Here is a 7,668-nt window from a genome sequence, read left to right as displayed (position 1 = left end):
GCAGAGCATAAAAATTTGAAAAGTTTGCAGCCTGATGATGCCGTAGAAGAGAAAAACCCATTTTCTGGGGATAAATTCACTGGCAGCAGAAAATTGTATAAGTAATGAGGAGCCAAATGCTAATGACCAAGACAATGGGTAAAATGTCCCCAGGGCATATCAGAGAACATGGCAGCCTCTCCAATCATAGGACCAGAGGCCTGGGAGGGAAAAATGATTTCCTGGGCCCGGTCCAGGGCCCCTCTGCTGTGTGCAGCCCCAACACTTGGTGCCCTGCATTCCAGCCACTCCCAAGGTACAGCTCAGGCAGTAGCTCCAGAGGGTTCAAGTCCCAGGCTTTGGCAGCTTTCACATAGTGTTGAGCCTGTGGATGCACACAGGTCGAGAATTGAGGTTTGGGAACCTCTGCCTAGATTTCAGAGGATGTATGGAATTGCCTGGATATCCAGGTAGAAGTCTGCTCCAGGGGTTGAGCCCTCATGGAGAACCTCTGCTAGGGCAGTGCTGAAGAAAGCATAGAGTCCCCACTGGGGCACTGCCTAATGGGGCTGTGAGAAGAGGGCCACCACCTTCCAGGTGCCAGAATGGCAGATTCACCAACAGCTTGCACCATGTGCCTGGAAAAGTCATAGACACTCAATGCCAGCCCATGAAAGCAACTTGGAGCGGGGCTATATCCTGCAAAGCCACAGGAGTGGAGTTGCCCAAGACTGTAGGAGCCCACTTCTTGCATTGGTATGACCTGGATGGGAGACATGGAGTCAAACAAGTCCACTTTGGAACTTTAAGGTTTAATGACTGCCCTATTGGATTTTGGACTTGGATGGGGCCTTTAACATGGAGTCAAAGGAGATCATTTTGGAACTTTAAGGTTAAATGACTGCCCTACTGGGTTTTGGACTTGCATGGGGCCAGCAGTCCCTTTGTTTTGGCCAGTTTCTCCCATTTGGAATAGGTGTATTTGCCCAATACCTGTACCCCCATTGTATCTAGGAAGTAACTGACTTGCTTTCGATTTTACAGGCTCATAGGTGGAAGGGACTCGTCTTGTCTCAGATGAGACTTTGGACTTTGACTTTTGAGTTAATGCTGGAATGAGTTAAGACTTTGGGAGACTGTTGGGAAGGCATGATTGTGTTATGAAATGTGAGGACATGAGATCTGGGAGGGGCTGGGGTGGAATGATATGGTTTGGTTGTGTCCCTACTCAATCCTCATCTTGAACTGTAGTTCCCATAATCTCCACGTGTCATGGGAGGGAACCTGTGGAACATAATTGAATCATGGGGGCAGTTAAGCTCTATGCTGTTCTCTTGATAGTGAGAGTTCTCACAAAATCAGATGGTTTTATTAGGGCTTTCCCCCCACTTCACTCTGCACTTCTCTTTGCCGTTACCATGTGAAGAAGGGTATGTTTGCTTCCCCTTATGCCATGATTGTAAGTTTCCTGAGGCTTCCCCAGCCCTGCAGAACTGTGAGTTAATTAAACCTCTTTCCTTTATAAATTACCCAGTCTTGGGTATATCTTTAACAGCAGCATGAAAATGGACTAATACAATCTGCCTTATAACAGAGCAATTCTACTTCCAGACGTCCAGACTGAAGCTATTCTCACAGCTGTGATCAAAAACACACATTCAGTGTTTATATATGCAATTTATATAATAGAGAAAAGTAGAACAACCTAAATATTTCTCAGTAGAATAAACCGTGGTTTATTCACACAATATTTAAAGTAAAAGGAATAGCGCATATGAATCAAAATGGATAAATCTGAAAAACATAATGTTGGGAGAGGAAAAAAAGGAAGTTGCAATTGATATGTATAGTAGGATAATAAACATGTAAATTTTTGAAACACAAATAACAGTAGTTTATATTGTTAAGGGACTCATACATATGAATAGAAGTACAGACTCAGGGGAAGAAATGATACAAAGTAACTGCAGAGTTCTGGTGACCTCTGAGTAGGAACAGGCAGGGAAAGAATGAGCAGGGTGACTTTGTCAGCAATGTTCTATTTCCTTTTTAAACAAACATTCTAAAGTAAATATGTACAAATTCTGAAACAAAATGTGCAAGATTCTTGTACCCAGATGTCTTATTTGTGTGTGTGTGTGTGTGTATGTATGAGTACACACACACATATATATATTATGTTTGAAATATTTCTTAAAAGTTAAAAATGTACATTTGAACCTCAGGGAGGCATTAAGAAAGGGAGAGAGAGGGAATGGTGAAGAAATAGGCAAACCCTTAAAGATGATCAATGAGGAGCTCTCTGGTAGTCGGATTGTTTTGTTTCTGTTGTTTTGGTTTTTAAGACAGGAGATCTTGCTATGTCACCCAGGCTGCAGTGCAATAGTGCGATCATAGCTCACTGCAGCCTTGAACTCCCAGGCTCAAGCAATCCTCCCATTTCAATCTTGCAAATTATTGAGATTATAGGCATTAGCCCCTGCCCCTGGTCTGGTAGCCAGATTCTAATAGAGAGGTCACAGAACAAGCAAGGAGAGGGGTGAAGTACATGTTAGGAAAGCTATAGTTTTCATCGAAGGAGAACTAGGAGCTGGGAAGGTATGGGAGACTGTTCAATGGCTTCAGAAGAAAAGCTGTAGGGAGGCTGCCTGTGGAGAGATGAACCCTGATCTTCTATACAACCTTCAGTTCTCTCATTTGGGCTGAGCATAATTATTTTCACCAAGGTCTTTACTCCCACCAAACATGCTGGCCGGGGTCTAAAAGCAGTCAAGTTCAACACTTCAGAATTGTTAAGTTGCAGAACATGCCACTCCTGGGAACATTATTGCTCTATACAATAGAATAACTACAATAGAATAAGAACAGCCTCAGAAAGGTTAAGTGAATTGCTTGTGGTCACACAGGAGGGACCTCCAGCATCCCTGCTCTGATTCCAGAGCCTGTGCTCTCTATACTACATGTTTCCTCTCAGGATTCAAATAAGCCTTTTACAAGTTTCCTACTTCCAGCAACAAATCCCAAGTAGCTTAAACATGGCTGTGGATATCTTTTTGTTTTGTAGTTTCCCTCCTGTGGCCAGAATAAAGCATGATTTAGAAATAAAACACAAGGCATCATTAATGCCGCGGTACTAAGTCAACATTTCAGGTCACAGGGAAGTGATGATGGAGCTTCCAGGGCTTGGAGGTCATTGGTTTCAGCTGTCTCCAGAACATAACACTCTGGCAGGGACAGATGTCCTCTTGGTCCCCAGCGAGGACCTCCTGCTTCTGAACTGGCAAGAAATCTCAAGCACTAAACCATCTCCATAAAAACAGCATATTTTAGAGTTGATGTTGGGTTTTACGGGCTGGGAGAGCAGCTTCTGAAAGCTAAGGAAGGCAAACAGGAGGCTCTGCCACCACCTCAGGACATCACCTCTGGGTTTTATTAAAAGATAGAAGCTGTTCTGCTTGCACCATTAGAGGTACATGCAGTTCAGCCACTCTCTCCTTTGCCTCTCCTTGATTTTCAGTCTTGTCTAACGAGATGGGTTCCAGTTTCCACTTGAGTTTCAGTGATTTTAATTGCACCATTAGGAAGGAAATTGGGGCTTAAATTAGAAAACTAAAAGTAAAAAATAGACATACAACAGCAGCAACAAAAAAATTCTTCTGCATCTTTTCTCTTGTCAACCAGCTCTAAAACTCAACTGAGACATAAATAATCCTACTGTTGATGTGTTTTTTTAAATTTTGTCTTGGTATTCGGTGTCCAAGCAAGGCAGAAAGTTAAGTACAGTAGACTAAAGAGATGAGCATGGAATCTAGCCACGTCTCTGACACAGGCAAGAAGCCACTTGAGCCTGGACCTCAGTATCTCCACTCTACAGACTTTATGATTTATTTCTCTCCTTCCCTCTTTAGTTCTATTGCTCTTTAACATGATGATTTCCAAGGTCCCTTCTAGTTCTGATTTTTACAGTTGTGGGCACCTACTATGTGTTAAAGTTATGCAGGCAACCTCAGAGAGGCTTATGAGCTAACATCCTGAGGCATACAGTGAATCAAGAGCTAAACTGGGTGGTGGAAATCATGAGAATGAAAAAGAGAGCACAATCTCTAGGGGATGGAGGAGCAGGATGGGCAGGTGAGTAGTGGGTATTCCAGATGACAGAAATGACAGTAGCAATAATCCTAGCAACAGACTTTGTATTAGTTGTGCTGTATTGGTTGTAACTCACAAAAACCCAACTAAAACCAGCTCAAGAAAAAGAAAAAAATCTTTGCTAGAAAAATAGCTGCAAAGACAAAGACTTGAAGACCCAGAACAAAGCCATAAAGTGGGGGCTTGGCCACCAGGACTGCTAGTGCTGCTTTCTTTGTTGTGCTGAATTCAGAAAGACATTCTCCATGTAGCAAGCAAAATAGCTGCTGACAGCCCTGCCTTACAGTCGTAAAACTCATGGCCCAAGGAAAAGAGAACTTGGTCTCCAACTTGCAAAAATCTGGAGAAAATTCTGATCGTATCTGAGTCTGGGTTACATACTCACCACTGTGGGTATGGAATTATGGAGGTTACTGTGATTCTAATGAACAGCTGGAGTAAGGCAGCAGCATGCAAAGTAAGGCAGGAGCAGTTTTCTAAACAAGCAAGGGATGACACATCAGGAAAAGGGGGGGACAGATTCCGGGCAAACAAAAAATATCTAGCATTATGTGTCACATCTGTCAAACCCATTTTACAGATGAGAAAGCTGAGGCTCAGACAGGCTAGGTAACCAGCCCAAATAACCCACAGATTAGAAGTTAGCAAAGGCAGATCCCAACTCTGGTCCATCTGCTCAAATGTACTACCCAGATTTGTTACTATTCTATTTTCTGGTGTTAAGTCATGCACAAATTTTTCAGAATATGGACAACATTTTAAAGAATAAGAACAAAATTAAAATCACCATCATTAAGAAATAATCACCATCAAAACTTTGGTGAGTTTCCTCCTAGGCTCTTTTTCTGTATCTATGGTATATATTTAGCATGTACCATTTTATTATTCATTTTCTTGACATGAATCCACAAGGTACATCCAAGGACCAAGAATGCAACAAATGCCACTGGTGCCCTGCCCAGACCCCTTTTATATTTTGTAGACTGGACCACCCATCCCCAGCTGCTGTGAGTAGTGGCTGCTAATGGCTCACAGCTGCTCCCTCCTGAGATGCTTGAGAGATTTTCTCTTTGGGGGTCCCACAGTCAATGACTGACAGAGAGTTATAAAAGTCCAGCCTCTCTCCCTCAAGGAAGGAAAACATTAGGGTCCTGTGGAATGAGGTGGGAGCTAGGTTTCAGTTGAAAGCCATCTTTGTCTCTTTCCCCTTCCCTGACGTGTTTCTACACCTCTTTAGAGGTTTCCTACAACTTATCAATTGCATGTGAGTTCTTGTCTCAGGCTGAGCTTTGTAGATAACCCAACTTGACAATGACCCAATAAGTTTCAGTTGTCCTGAAGCATGGCTTCTAATAACTTGCTCACTAAAGATGGAGTGGGCCATTTAACTGGTGGCCAAACCCAGCCAACCACCAGCATTTACATCTCAACAGGCTTTTGTATTTTTCTCTTCCTTTTCACCCTTGTAATAACTCTTATGAAGTGCTAAAAAGCTGTGTTTCGTGGTTTAAAAAGCCAATTACTTTATTCATTTCTTTAGTCATGTATTTATAGAATCATTAAGGCTCTGAAGAAAAACATGCATTATTCAGTTAAATTTTACTGCATTTTATGGGAGGAAAGTATATGCTGTAGTAGAAGTCTTAATTTAAGAATTCATGAAGGTTTTAACTTATTGATTATCATATTCCCTCCATTCTAGCACATATAATTTCATATTTTTGAAAATCTTAGAACCAATTAATACACTGAGTGAATGTTTTTACTCCCATCCCATTCTCTAAAAACCTATTACACATTTTTTTATTCATCCACATGAAGTCTACAATCACTTCACTAGATTTCAAGACACCCCTTCCTGAATAAAATTTAGAATAAAATTAAGTCAAACCTATAAATTAATTTGAAGAAAAATTACATCTTTATAACATGAGTGTCCTTAACTAGTACTATGGTGTGTCAGCCCCCTCATCTATTCAAGTTTTTATTTATTTCTCCCAATTGATCACTGTCATCTTCTCCATGTATACACTGCATAATTCTTATTAAAAAGTTAGTATTTTGGCTGGGCACGGTGGCTCACACCTGTAATCCCAGCACTTTGTGAGGCCAAGGTGGGCAGATCACAAGGTCAGGAGATCGAGATGAGCCTGGCCAACATAGTAAAACCCTGTATCTACTAAAACTACAAAAATTAGCTGGGCATGGTGGCATGTGCCTGTAATCCCAGCTACTTGGGAGGCGGAGGCAGGAGAGTTGCTTGAATCAGGGAGTCGGAGGTTGCAGTGAGCCGAGATCACACCACTGCACTCCAGCCTGGCGACAGAGCTAGACTCAGTCTCAAAAAAAAAAAAGTTAGTATTTTGTACTTGCATTGCTAATGGGGATCTGAGGTCTGAGTTGTTTCCATTATATCTTCTAACTGGTATTGTTAGTATATATAAAAGCTATTTTCAATATTCCTTAAATATTTGATTATCTTGCATATCTATCTTATTATTATCATTTTAGTTGATCATTTGGGGCAAGCTGTACAGATAATTGTATCACTTGCAAATAAAGACAATGTCTCTTTTTTCCATTATTATAAATTTGTTTCTGAACCATGTCTTATTACATTGACCAGAACATCTATAAATTTTTTAAATAGAGATAAAAGAAATTATTAGGAATGGCCCTGATATGTCGCCACTAAGCATGAAATTGAGTGCTTACTACAGATACTTTTCAACATATTATAGAAAAATGTGTCTACTCTAAGTAATTGAAGAATTTTCATCAATGATGGGGCTGAGAATTATCAAATCCAACTTTAGGAGTTTATTAAATCAGATTCAGGATGACATAATGGAAAGTACTTTCACACTTTAGAGTAAGTGAGACTGTAGTGGAATGTCAGCTGTAGTGCTTACTTTGGCCTTTATCAACTTGTCTGACCTCACTCAGCTTTCATTTCTTTAGCTATAAGATGATGATAATAACTCATAAGGTTCTGTGATCACTAATTAATCTAGTTTTTAATGAAGCATCTAATACACGGATGATCACACAATAAATGTTCAATTACCATTTCCAAAATAAACTCTACTCTGCTACGGCATTTCATTCTTTTATTATACAAACGGATTTAATTTGCCATCATTTTACTTAGAATTGTTGCATCTATCTTTATAATTGTACGCCAAATGCAAACACATTGTATTTTCTCTGTGTTTGGATCACCTAGAAGATAACTGTGCCTTAAGATATGGAAGGGATACATTTAAGTTATATTTTAATGACATATACATGCAGAAAATTGCATGAAAGAATACATTCATAAATCCATCTGGACCCACAGTACTTGAGATCTTATTCCAATTTCTGCTCAATGTAAATGGTCATCATGTATTGTATACTAGTGATGGGCCAGCACTGTGCTACGCATTTCACGTGCATCATTTAATACTATTGTCACAAAAACACCATGCGAGGGAAATAACTCTTCCCCTTCTTTAGATGAGGGAAATGAGGCTGAAAGCGGTGAGTATCCTGCCTAAG

The sequence above is a fragment of the Mandrillus leucophaeus genome, unplaced genomic scaffold (genome assembly GCF_000951045.1).
Source record: "Mandrillus leucophaeus isolate KB7577 unplaced genomic scaffold, Mleu.le_1.0 Scaffold516, whole genome shotgun sequence".
NCBI classification, from domain to species: domain Eukaryota; kingdom Metazoa; phylum Chordata; class Mammalia; order Primates; family Cercopithecidae; genus Mandrillus; species Mandrillus leucophaeus.
Note: the sequence above shows the minus strand (reverse complement) of the source record.